The sequence below is a fragment of the Anarrhichthys ocellatus genome, unplaced genomic scaffold, assembly GCF_004355925.1.
Source record: "Anarrhichthys ocellatus isolate YVR2014 unplaced genomic scaffold, GSC_Weel_1.0 scaffold73, whole genome shotgun sequence".
Taxonomy (NCBI): domain Eukaryota; kingdom Metazoa; phylum Chordata; class Actinopteri; order Perciformes; family Anarhichadidae; genus Anarrhichthys; species Anarrhichthys ocellatus.
In genome coordinates this window covers 2057201-2071495 of record NW_022280103.1, presented here as the reverse complement: position 1 = coordinate 2071495, position 14295 = coordinate 2057201, and positions in this window count along the sequence as shown.

Genomic DNA, 14295 nt, shown 5'->3' with positions numbered 1-14295 from the left:
GGGCCAGCTGTTTGAAAGTCAGTACTCTGCTCTTTGTGCTTATTATTGTGCCATCTTGCCATGGCTGTCCTCCCTCTAGTTTTGCCAGCATTCAATCAGAGGCCAAGGTCGCAATCTGCAATCTTGCGGTGCATAATTACCACGGCCACTGTACCAATCCGTTGCACAGTGTCTGAGAACATGTCGGTGTGTGCTGGAGGGAGAGAAAGCTGCTTCTCAGTTACACTTTCATTTGTAAAGCTAAATGATAAGTTTATTTTAAACGTTACATCACATTTACACAACTGTTTTAGGGAACCTTAGCAGCGTTTTTGCACTTTTTAGCCCATTTACTGCAAACGATTTACTTCACATATTATATAATGACTCAGATGTCTGAGGAAGAGCCTGGTGCTCAAAACATTACACGGCATGTTTGGCTGTTTTTTTATAGGGTGATGGTAAGATCATATTTAGGGTTAAAACAAGTATGGTGTTATAGCGGAACTGCAGATCTTGAACAAGTCCTTATTGCTAGCGGTTCTGAAGATCAAACTGAAGCAGCGGTTGATCAATTTTGATGAGTCAGCAGTCAAAAAATGGTATAAAACTAGGGTTGGAACGATACACTAAAGTCAGTTTGGTACCTTGCAGTTTTGGGGTCACAGTTCATTATGTTTTCTTTAAAGCGGGGAAAGAAAAAAAGATTATGAATACTTTCTATTCTTCAATAAATATGGTTCATTGACCATAATTCTTACTGTAACAGTTACTGCACTCAAATGCTGGCATATTGTCAATAAGAACACAAAAAGGCAGATGCTATTAGCATCCAGGTGAAGCCAACTACACTATTTTCACCCAGGCAGAACAGATTTTATGCATAACTCTAACTGAGCTAATGTGACAGAGAGATATGAATAGCATTATTTCCCGGAGCAGAAAGCGTCTGACTGTCTCGGCTGCAGATGTTGTCCATTTCTCCCCGATTTTGGATCAGATTCCCGCTGGAACGTGTGCTGTGTTTTGTTTTTTGATTTTTAAACTTTTAATTAGGTTATCGTCACGGTAAAAGCGCTCCTAAACCTCCATGTGGAGACACACTGCCAAGTCCCAGCTGCAACCAGGGAAACTGTGTGGAGGTCTATTGAGCCGAAAGAGACGGGCGCTGCACCAGATCTTTTCAGACAGAGGGTAAATACAGGCATACGCAGACAGTGTGAGAATAATGAGGTGTTTTTTAACATTACAGCATGCAAATACAGCACACATATTCCAACTTTTGTACATTTTCACATTTTCTTCACTTTGTGTTGATTGTGGCGGTCCCTCCTTACTGCAGCAGGGTCTGACGGTCTGACCCGCTTAATCCTGGTTGATGCCATATTTATGCTGTGAAATGATTGTCATATAGCTGCAGATTTGAAACACTTTCAAAATACTGTGGAGAATATTGTATGACTCATGTTGTCGTCTGTCTACTCAAATAAAGGGTGACTGTGAAAGAGATAAATGTGTTGTGTTGCTTACTGAGCTGATGTTCAACTCCCACTTGAGATCCTGGGTAATGATAGTGCCCAGGAAACTGAGGGACTCCACAATGTTGACAGGGGTGTCAGACAGGGCGATGGAGGCGGGAGGGGCTGCGTTCTTCTGGAAACCCACAACCATCTCCTCTGTCCTTGAAGCTTTGAGTTGGGAATACGGGAACTGTTAACTTATCACGCAGAACCCGGCGGTTCTGGTTTTCTAAATGATAGTCACAGTTATAACAATACAGTAACTTTAAGCAAAACACAAACAAGATAATGACACACAATGACCTAACTAAGCCCAGACACCTTAAGTAAGCCTTACGATGAGATGAATCCTCGTGGTGAACCTTTAGTGGCCGATGGTCCTTCGAGTTCCTCGGTTGAACCCAGTATCAGGAGCTCCGTGCTGCGCGATAAATTATCTCTGTGGCGAAGAATATCTTCGGCTCAGTAAGGGAATTCTCTTCCTTACAGCTGGCACAAAGTCGACTTGGTTGAAGAATCCGTTTTCTTCACTTCTGCAGGCACAGTGTTCGCTTCCTTTTCCAGGATGTGAAACAAAAACAAAACAAGACCCAGGGTTCCTTCTAAAAACAGCAACGTTGTGTTTGCGCTCCCTTCTCTGATGTTAGTCAGAATGGAATGGCTGCGAGCTGGGGGTGAAAGAGAGTTTTGTAGAACCCAGGTTGATGTGTTATGGCTTTTGCGTCTAAACAGTCCTTGGAGCTTGCTCCTATCTCAACCTCAGATCAGGTCTTTTGTTGAATAAGCAGGCCTCAGTCTGATCTCTCTGTTTAAGAGCAGATGGTGAAGCACATGGTCCCAACATGGGACACAGACTGGTCACTACAGTGCGTGCTCAACCAGCCACACCTTTACTTTCCATCTCACTTCATAAAAGGACAGACTTCTTCCTGCATTGAACTGGATGTACATCTGTGAATACATAATCACTCCATATAGTTGTATAGAACCCTTGTATGAGTATACGTTGAGTATTTAGTGGTATCTAGTGGTGAGGTTGCAGATGACAACAAACTGAATATACCTCTCTGCTCAACCCTCCCTTTCCAAGCATGTCAGAGAACTATGGTGGCCTTCAGCTCATTCTGAGCCAACAAAAGCACAACGATCCTTAGTCCAGATAATTATACACTAATGAAAAGAGTTATGAATATTGTATTCCATGTCTGAGCTTAAATATAGGGGTTAGGGGATGGATTCATTCATCTTATGTGATACAGGGAGTGTATAATTGGGTATGTAGGCATGTCATGCAATGATACATACATAGAGATAAGGTTCACCATCAATGACATGGTCCCAAGTCTCCAGTCCAGAGGAGAACCAATGAGAATTCTGATACCAGAATTTAACGTGGGACAATAGTGTGAATGTCTGACATTCTGGATTGATAATGATGGGGGCTGTCCTTTAAACTGAGTGATTAGGCTTCTTTTACATTAAAGAGAATTTTGTCTTCTCTTTTTGTCCCTGATCCTCTGAATCCTCAGCTTTAATGGTCAGCATGGGAGGCAGCCTGCACTGCCGACTGTCCTCCATCTGTTTATCTGAGGCTGTGATAGATGGGCTGTGGAAATTTCCTCCCCCTTGTGTAGCTGCAATCAGTCTCCCCATCACTGCTGATAACACAGCGTGCCAAAAACACAACCTCACAATGGCAGCAGGTCCTCACAACAAACTGGGTTAATGATGCAGGAGGACTGCCTGTCACCCTCTGGACTCACAGAGGTCCAGCCTCGTGTTTTCGGTCAATCACAAGATTTTTGGTCCTCCGCTCTATAAGAGCAGGTTTACAATAGAGGAACATTGTTAAGTCTTCAATGCTGCATGGATATATCTGCTTTTTTGGCTCATACGGTCACTAACACAATATTATAAGTGAAAAATATTACTAATGCGTATGAAAATGACATGAATTGTATGTGGTCTTCACAATCACCAGGTCTCAACTCAGCCATACACCTATAGGAGGTTATCAGACACCATCTTCACAACAACAAATGAGGGAATACCTTTGGAAATAACAGTGTTGATTCCTCCAGAGTATTTTGACAAGCAGTACTGAAGCTGTTCCGGAGACACTTGTGTGAGACACTTGTGTGAGACACACGGAGGCATGGGGTTTTATTTTAATTTGGCACCAAATGAAAGCCTATTTATGCCTCACATGACACTTGAGCAGAAGCACTTGCAGTGGGGGGCTTTTTCAAAGCTGTTCCACAATCAAGATTAAAGAACAATCTTTCTTATGATAATACGTCTTTATCCAACAGTTGATATGAAAACATTTTGACTCCCAACTGGTCAGATTCTGCCCTAAGCTTCAAAATAAGATGCTCTAGGTTCCCCACTAGTGTCAGTTTTGGACTTATCGGGGATGGCGTGTCAGTGTTCACAGGAAACCTACAGTGTATCGTTTGTTAAATGCATACAGTTTTCAAAATAAACTTAAATACTTGGGTTTACTTCGTTTTTAGCTTTACTTACACAACAAAACTACTTGACTTACTACTACTTAGGTTTGGGCAACACCAACACCTCATCATTGTGGGCGCCGCTGTTCTGCATGTGAAAGCAGAACTCAATGTTGATTCATTTGTAATGTAACTTACACTAGTTCATCCGGAAGTCCAATGTATTGTGTGACCTTTGACCTTCAGTTGAAGAGCTGCAGAGCGTCTGTACCAAAACTATTTGATTCAAACTTATTGACATGGAATAGTTATGACTAACTTTCGCTGTTGGTGTTTAGACAGTGAGAACACTGACCATTTAGAACTGCAGACGTGGTGGCTTATTAGAAAGTGAAAACTCATAAACGTTTGTTCATCACCAGCATGAGAGACCTTTTAAAAGTTGTTATTATCAATGGATTATAACTGACCTATGAAGCATTATTACCTTATTTATTTATCATTGATAAAGTTATTAGTGTTGGGATCTGGTTGGAGCGTGTTTGGTTATTAGCAAGTATAAAAACTAAATCATCAATCATCATTTATCAATCATCAATAAAAGTATTAATATCAAGAGGATTATTAACCAACACTCAAACTGTAGATCAAGCCTCAAAGTGAAGGTTTGATTCTGAGCAAGGGGGGGGACGACAAAGGAGGGAGAGAAGGAGCAAGATGGCGGACGTAGTCGCAGAAGTGACTATGCTGCGCAAAACTCCAAAAATGGCGGTGTAGTCTCGTGAGCGACAATGCCAGGCGAGACTTAACAATGGCGGAGGAGAGAGAAAAAAGAGAGGGGGAGCAAGAAGGCGGACGTAACCACATTAAGTAACCACATCACAAAATACTCCACAATGGCGGCACAATGCAAAAAAGCACACAATAGAGGCCACGCTTATGTGTGTTTGAAATAAGCGTAACTGTGCATATGTGTGTGTGAGTGTCAGCAAAGTACAGCAACTGTAACTATCACACAGAAACCTGACTGGTTCAGCAGCCGCGGCACTGGACCTTTAATAAAGTACAGCTTACTGACTTTACTCGCCGTGACGGATTTAAACACAACAAAGCACAGCAGCGTGGAACAACACTATTACAGCAGCAACAAGCACAACAGGTATGTTACACAACACTGAACAGGACTCAGTGGTTCGTAAAATACACACTAACAAGGTAAATAGTTCAGTTAACTTAAAACAAAACCGAACAAGGTTACAAACACACGATGACCTACCTAGACAAAGCCTCTTACTTGAGATTGCTTGAAGGTACTTGGTGTGCTCTTTATCCAATCCTAGGATCTGTGACGGTGATTGCGCTCTGTCATCGAATTTCTCTAAGCCTAGAACCGGGGACCTTACTGCTCTAACGGCGGGTTAACGGCGAGCTGATTCTAGTCTGGCGATGGAGAAAACGATGAATGTCGACACATAGGTGATATTTTGACAATGGGAGATTGTGTGGCTTTTGAAATCCCAGTTAGGCCTATTCGTTTGTTTCAGTCCCAACATTAGCTACATCCTATAAACCCTTTATAACAGGCGCCTTATTAGAAAGTGGTCTAATAACTACTACTGCTACTATACCAGCACATTTTCACTCCCGAGTCTTCAACTATAGTAGCTTGGTCAATGGTTCTTCTACGCTTTAAACTGACGCTTTACGTGGTCGTAGTTTGGCATCAGTAATAGAACAGGTGCAAAAATATATGACTATCACCCAGGAGACCACAGTTCGTGTCCAGTGGGAAATCAAAAGTCAACGTTATTCCAAGTAAAGTTAGTTCAAGTTACGTTAAGTATTGTAACATACTTAAGCGCAGAAAGTATTCTAGCATATAGGGCAACCTTTGTGGCTCTGCAGCATCACGCTTTCTACATTTAAGGGCACCCATTAGTGTTTTGCATCTCGTGTTCTTCAGTGAAAGAGCACCCAGCGTACTTAAGCAAGTAGTTTTGTTGCCTAAACCAAACCAAGTTGTTTTCCTGTGAAGAAGGAAGTTTGATTTCAAAAAGACAGTGTATGCATGTAACTAATAATATAACTATTTTTATCTTTGATACTACTTAAATCATCTTTGTCATCGTCTCCTGCTACATGTCACTCCATATTATTTGATTAAACACACACAGAGCTGAGACCTAGGGTTTACAGCATTACCTTGACAAAAACATAGTGGGCTTGCTGAAATCCACCATGGATAGACAGGTAATTAGCATTAACTAAGAAACTGTGTCATGATTATCATGCTGCTATTAATTACCTCGTCACATGCACTGGCTGGGAGAAACATAATGCCTGAATGTGTCCCTCTAACTTTGCTGAAGAGATTATTTATCATCATGGGTTGTAATTATGCCTGAGGCTTGGCACATTCAAATGGATTTGCTGCGGAGCTGATATCGTAAATGTTTGATGAGATGTTTTCATTGATGTGTGACTGGCTTTGCATTATAGCCACAGAGAGTCTCACAGGTTTTCCCGTCATCACTGATAGTGTTTGCCTCAATCGTTGTTGACAAGATCGAGGACTGTGGGAGAGGGCTTTTCACTACATACTGATTCCACACAAATATCCCATTTGTCAAAGGTCAGCTCCGTGACACAAGTAGAGAGCAATTACCGTCTGCAACCCTGCATTCAATAGAAGAGGCCTCATGGGTCATTAAAATGCTGCTATGACAATGTGTCCGTCTGTGTCCTCAGATTCGTCTCAAGTCAATTCAATTTATATAGGATGGATCACAAATGTGCAACATAAAACACCCTTCATGCTAAGGCCCCTAATTTGGATACGAAAGGGTCACACTTCAGAAAGAGCTCTCATCCTTGACAGACAGAAATACTGTTTATAAATATATAGATATAGTAGACAGGGGCGGCAGCAGTAAAATTACTAAAAGGGGAACACAGGCACATTGGGCCTAATGCAGAAAGCACTCATATGAACAGATTTGTGGCTCATACAAGTGATTTATCACATTCATCAGAATTGTCCTCAGGAACAAACTGAATCCATGATTGGTCCAGACCTGCCGTAAGAGTCTTATACACAGAGTCCCAACAGGATAAACACTTGACCAACAATGATAAAGTAAAATGAATGTTAAGAAAACACTTCTTAATTAACGTTGATTTTACTTTCTCGTTGTTTAGGGCCCAACTGTAAGGAACAATGTTTTATTTTCTTCGTATCTCATTAAAACCTAATATGTAGTAAAAATGGGACATTGTGAAGTATCAAGGTGATTAAAAAAGGTTACGTCTATTGTTTTGAACCATTAAAGCGAACCCGCGGTATCCAGGACCCCCAACAGGAGATGTGATTAAGGAATACAATGTCTTACTTTGAATACATTTGGATGATAACATTTTTCCAAAATAAACAAATGAAGAATGATTGTCTTTCTTTTTTCTTAGATTTTGATTCATTTTTAGTTGACAGTTTATACAGTTCATAGTTGCTGGAAATTGTTTACACAGCTTCAGGTCAGTCATTGTCTCGGGGAACATCCTCCATTATAACGCTGAACAGTGTAACAGCACCTATAATGGAACATGTTCCCTCATCCATCTCTGTGACTAGTGGTGTTAAGGGGCCCACAAACATGAGAATATGGTACTAGAGCTGGTCCATGACTTCGCTGGTCAAGGAGATGTGACAGTCTCTCTCCTCTTATTCCTTGGTGACTTTGGAAGAATGAAACTTGCCCACAAATGGAGCAGAACAGGAAGCCCTTTTCTGGCGAGGGCTATGAGGATGGTGATTCAGCTAATGATCAAACTCATGAATTCTAACTTACTTATGTACCAGTGGTCAGCTTAAGCAAGCAGTTTAAGAATATGCCTCAACATAAAAAGTTTAGGATAACAATTTTTTTTTTTTAAGTTCTGATGATTAGTAAATAAAATTAAGTCTTCCATGTGCCGGCAAGTTCTGGAAGGAACTGAAACAAAAACTCCTCTGTACCGAGAAAACACATGTAAGACATACGAGCCACAGATATCCTTCACACAGAGGAAGAGGAGACGAGAGAGCACGTTGTAAGAACACCTATGAACAATGACAGAATCTCCTGTTTCCATTGGTTACAATAGCATCGTAAAAGGATTGCTGAGACATGGGCAAATCTCTACAGCCATGTCGGACAGGGCAAGGAAAGAAAGGTCAGACGGTCCGACCACAGTAAACACCAGTCTAGCCAGATTATATAAACCACTGAGCTTGAAAGTAAAACTGTTTGGATGATATTTTGTACTGTTTGTCTTGTGTGTCTTGGCCAGAATGACTTATTTTTAGTCACATCTGTTGATCTCAGCAATAACCCTGGTAAGCACAGTGCTATTACCAATGGTTGCTGATAGTAAAAAAAACAAAAAGGCAAAAGTAACAAGGCCCAATTATCCTTTAATTCTTTGAAACTGTGTAGATAGCAGCAAAAGAAAAAGAGTCAGTAGTGATTAGAGGTGTGCATCTTCACTGGCCTCACGATTCCATTACAATTCACCTGTCATGATTTGAATGTACAGCGATTGTCAATGCCTCGTAATATAGCGCACCCTCATTTTTCAGAAGTCAGACAGCAACAGCCTATAATATGTAAAGCTCCCTCACATTTCTGCAAGAGCACCCCTTAACCTTAACGCCTTGAGTTGAAAAAAGAAATCAAATCAGAGCAGAAAGTTGCCTTAATTTGCACTTTTTCTACATTCACATAGGTGAATTATGAAGACTGATTGTGATTTGGTGGTTATAAACTCTTTTCTTTAAAATGTAGACTTTGGTCCTGATCAGAAAGAGCAGCTTGGCGCAGCTTTTTGTAATTGTTTTTAATGAGAGTGAAGTGTTTTGCGCGCTGCTTTTGCGTTGCTGAGCGCTTCGCGTTTTTACAGGAGCACCATGAAAAAAACGTCAACTCTAAGCGTGAAAGTGTGCAACGGCATTTGTGTTTTAATGTCATTGCAGTGACTTTTGCTGGATGCCTGGACCTATGTGACTTTATAAACCGTAGTTACCGTGATCCAAACAGAAATCAGCAGGAGGCAACTTAATCCAATTGATATTTTGGGTAAGTTGTTTTCATTAATTTAAACTGTACTATTGACTGTTAATTAGCGTACAGTTCATGGTTTGTGTCAAGCTAACATTAGCAGTTGGCTAGCGACAATGACAAAAAGACCAGTAGTCTGATCGGGCAACACCCGCAAAACACGCTCTGACTGAACAGGGACTTCTACAAAAGGCTTTGGGGCAGGGGGCCAAGAAGGCCCATGAATTTTTCATGCAATGTTCTGTGGTCCTTTATACCTAAACACATTGCTCAGAGCAGACATGCCTTGTTCCCTTGACAATGATGATGACCCACATGATAATTTCTCAGTGAGTGCTTTGCAGCTGGGCCATAGATCTGAGGAAACATTCTACATGCAATAAAACCCTGTCATTGTAAAGGTCATCCCGCTTTGCTACCACGATGTTAGTTGTTATGCCAAAGCTGACGCAAACATGCTGAGAAGGTATGCACTTGAAAGAAATATGTAGAAGCATTTTTTATTTAGTTAGAAAAAACAACCGTTAGTCAGTGTCCTCGTCAGATGAAATGACAGATGTGGAGTTGCTCAGTTAAATGTGGGTTAGTTCATAGCTAAGCATTCTATACATGAATGTAGTATTTGTTCCCCATGTGAAACAAGAAGTCAACGTTGATTTAATTGTCATGTAACGTGCAGACATCATTATCTGCACTTCCGTAGTTATTTTACCCCAAACGACGATCTTTTCCTAAACCTAAGCAAGTAGTTAAGTTCCCGTGAGGATGATCTTGTCGCTACTTAAACATCTTTACTCAACATGGTGGTTCTTTTATTATGTCAATAACTTGAGGAAACCAGACAGGCAGCAATATCTATGTGAAGCGTGATTCAAGTAGTGGAACTGCTTGTATTTCAATGTCAAACCTTAATGCAACGTTTAAACGGATGCCAGTGCTGCCGGCTAATTAGTATCACTTTTGACCCTTTATAGCCTTCATGAGTCTACTTTCTACACTGAGACAGACACAAATGAAATGACTGTCATTCAAAGCCTAGCTTTGGGAAGAAAAGATTTACGGGACAAGATGAGAAGACTGAAAGAAAGAGAAAGGGAGAAGGTGATGGAGATGAGAGAGGAAGAACAGGACTGCCTATGGTGCCCAGGATAAGATTAACATTATATCCCCTGTGCTGATTCTATCCAAACTACATCATTACCACAGAGATATACTGTTTTTCTTTGGTTTATACAGTAGAACCTCTAATACAACCTCTAATACACACCGGACATAATTGTAGTGTAATAATTTAGCATTATTTTGTAAACACAAGTGAGGAGTCACAGAGAAAGAATGAAAAATAGAAACAGAAACCCTTTTTATTGTACATATACACATACATGAAATTTGACCTCTGCATTTGACCCATCCCTGTATATAGGGAGAAGTGGGCTGCCAATGACAGGCGCCCGGGGAGCCGGGGGTTCAGCGTCTTGCTCAAGGACACTTCGACACGTGGCACATCCCAGTCAAGGATTGAACCGTTGACCCTGCGGTTACCAGACAACCCTCTTAATTTGATTTGCAGATGTTTTGTGATCATTTTATCCTCTGTCTTTCTTTTTGTAGTGTGGGTTGCAACAACCTAGTTCTCATGTATCCACTAACATGGTTTAAAAGCTATTGACATTTTACTCTGAAAACGTCTTAAAATGCACATATTTAGATCAGGGCAATCATATCTTTCACTTAGCCTTAGCTCAGTGTTGGACCTCTGTATTTCTAAAACCCAGCGTATGGCCATGGTCACGAACACCTAAACCACACACGTAGCAGCCAGTAGCTCCTCACAGGAGGCTGATTTGTTTGGACAGAAACGCATTACTTGAAGCCTCACAAGATGAATGTTTGTGTGATCTTGTGATTTTGCGAGAATCCAGCTGCTGTGCAAGGTAACTGAAAACCTTTATTGAGTATCAAACACTCACTCCCTCTAGGCTAAAGATGTTTGGAGGACTGGATGTGTGTGGTGTTGCAGTTACATTTATTATTGTTAAAATGCAGTTCTGCTTCTGAACCAGCCGTAAAGCTAACTCCTATGATGAAAACCAGAACTCACTTTGAGCATACTTTAGGTTATGAGAGTTGTTTTGGGAGGCAGTGAAGGTGATAAGAATACATTTTGAAATACAGTCATAATGAAGATGCGCTAATGTATTAATTTGACCCATTCGTGTTCTTTGTTCCACTGACAGATGTCAACCTACAGTTCGGAAAAGTGAAGCCGATGCAAAACTGATTTCAACTTGCATTCTTTCTAATAACCAGCAGTAGGCGACTCCTCTGGTTGAATATAAAAAAACAACAGAAGTGAAAAAAAAAACCCTCCTTGGAGGCTTTAGTCGAACCAGAGGTTGGCACCAGGCGGCAACCTCTGGTTCTGGCGGATGAAGCCGAAATGCTTTAAACTTGTATTATTTCTACTGACCATCAGGGGGCGACTCCTCTGGTTGTATAGAAGTCTATGAGAAAATGACTCTACTTCTCTTGAGACCATAAACATGAGTTTATGGTCTCAATCTCTAGTTTCAAGTCTTATTCAATACAGCATGATGTTCATTTAGTAAATTATGGTCCATTTAGTGTCAAATAGCCCTAAAGCAGAGATTCTTGTTCCAAAAAGCAAATATGGCACTGGCCATGATGCCTAACCGTATGGGTTACATCAAAGTGAAAAAGGTCCACTTCTTATATACAGTCTATGTACACAACAGAGCCACTGTCAGGATCCCTGTCTGACCCGTTGTGTGTTACCTCTGTTTCCCCTGATCTCCTCTCCTCATGTGTTCTGTCATTCCCCTGTTTGTTATTGTGTGCCATGTGCTTTGTGTTTTTCCTCTGCCTCCAGACACCTCCCATGGCCACACCCCTGATTAGTGCACAGCTGCGGACACTCCAGCCAATTACCTCCCGCAGGCTGACACACCAGACTCAAATCCCACTCATCATTCCCCTGGCACTATATCAACCCTGGTCCTGCAGTCTGGGGTTGTTAGTTCGTACCGTCTTTCACCCGCTTCAACCCCGTATCGTCTTCTGCCTTGAGCGCCTGCTGGTCCGGGAATCCCCCGTGCCCTCCGTTGTGTTCCAAGGGACTTCACACCGTCGATCTGCCTGCCCTCCGGTATCAGACCACGGGTACCACACCGTCGATCTGCCTACCCTCCGGTGTTGGACCACGGGTACCACACCGTCACTCCGGCCTGCACCCTGTGTCGGACCACGGGCTCCACACATTCCTGTCTTTATTATTGGTAAAATAAAATCTGTTTTACCAGATTGTCTCCCGTGGTCTTGCTATTGGGTCCTGATCTTGAACTCCCGTGACAGCCACAAAGTGTCAACGATAAGTCTAGTGATATTCTATATTCTTCTTATCGTCAACAAATCCCATGTGTAGACCAAAACCAACAATGAAGGCATCTGATATCAAGTATTGTTTGTGTATCAAAGCCTGATTTGTTGTCTTCCTCTGTGTCAGAGTTCCATTTTTATCCAGAAACTATTAAATGCAACTCAATAAGCTGCACTGTTCCTTCATTAACATGAACAAACGCACTCTAGTTTATTGTGACTCCACATACATTGCTGTCCTGCTGCCCCAAAAACTCACTAGAGAACCAAATGTGGATTAATCCGCTGCTGAAAATAGTCTCCAACAAATGCACTATTTCATCCTTTTTGAGTAACTTTTGATAAAAAACTACAGCACCCAGCTGAGACTACCAAGTCTTTAAAAAATAATTTAACTCGATGAAAGCCTGCTTTGCTGTTTGACAGATGTCAGCCTGTTGCTGTCAGCCCTGATGGTAGTTCATCCCACCCAGACTTCCTCTCTCCACAACACTGTGGCATCCTGTGGAACCAAAGTCATAGTTTTTCACTGTCTAAGAGTTTACACACTGGGGGCGTGATGAATAAATGACACAAAAATGAGAAATACTCGCCTGCAAACATTATGGGTCTGGGGTTTTATTGTGAAATTTCCAATGCAAGGAGTGGATCTGGTATAAGATGTATTTGTCATGGTTGAAAAGATTAAAAAAGATTGCCATGTTTCACAGCATAATAAATGTGTTCTTTGTGAAAGTATAAAAAATGAGTGTGAAAAAATGTTGTGCAAGTTAATCGCACAAAAGAAAAAACAAAAAACCTGGAGTGTGAAGGCTTATTTCTTGAATAAAGCCAACCACAAGTCAAATCGGTTGCGCCTCAGTGGTGGTGTTTTGTAGCTGACCCTGACCTACCTGTTAAAAAGCTCAAGAGTAGATCCTTACCAATAAAGTAAAACATTCCGTTGACAGTTCATTGGCTTTTATCTTGTATTACTCAGAGTCAGCTCAACTAGTTCTTTCATGGATGACATTCTCCCGGCAAAGTTAAAAAGACACTACAGGCTCTTCTCACACACTGCTCAAACACCACAGATGCATCGCTCTGACATCAGGCTGCTTAAGGAAGGATGTGACACTGAGCTCGGAGGTTGATGGTTATAAGAAGAACTGAGAGCCACCAACTTAAAAAAAAAAAAGGGGCAGTGACGCTCAAATTAAGCAGTTCAGGTAAATTCAGAAGCACTACGTTTACACTTTTAAATGTTAAACGTATGTTAATACCCTCATTGTGTACACCATACACACACTAATATTGTAGATATTGGGAGCTTATTGATATGCCAGTTGTTCGCCACAACCAGATATTATAACCATGAAACCTTGGCAAGCAAGATAACGAGAGATGTGACGGTTTGGTAGAAAGCATTATTATTGTGGCAGTCACATTATGAACATTACTGAATGCACAGGCAATTAATTACTGCTTGCATCATCACCCTGGAAAAAGAGTTTAATTATTTTTTGATGCACTCTGTTGCACTCAGCGAGCATCGTGGAGTGTGCTCAGGCTGACAAAATGGATGCTGGCAGGGAACCAGCTAAACTGTGGTTTCACTGCCTAATGGCTATTGTACTGGCAGGTACTGATGGTATTTCTTGACAGTGGAGATGCACCGAGGTCTGCTGCAGCAGAGGTGACACTGCTTCGTTTTAAAGGATTCTATTTCCCCCCCTAATGATCAATGTCTGCAGCAGCTGAACAGGGCACATAACACTGCAGATACAGAGGTTCTTTCCCGTAACGATTTAAAAGCTGCTCCAAAGCAAAAAAACCTCCTCTAAACAAGACCGCAGCCAGGATTTTAAAACTACT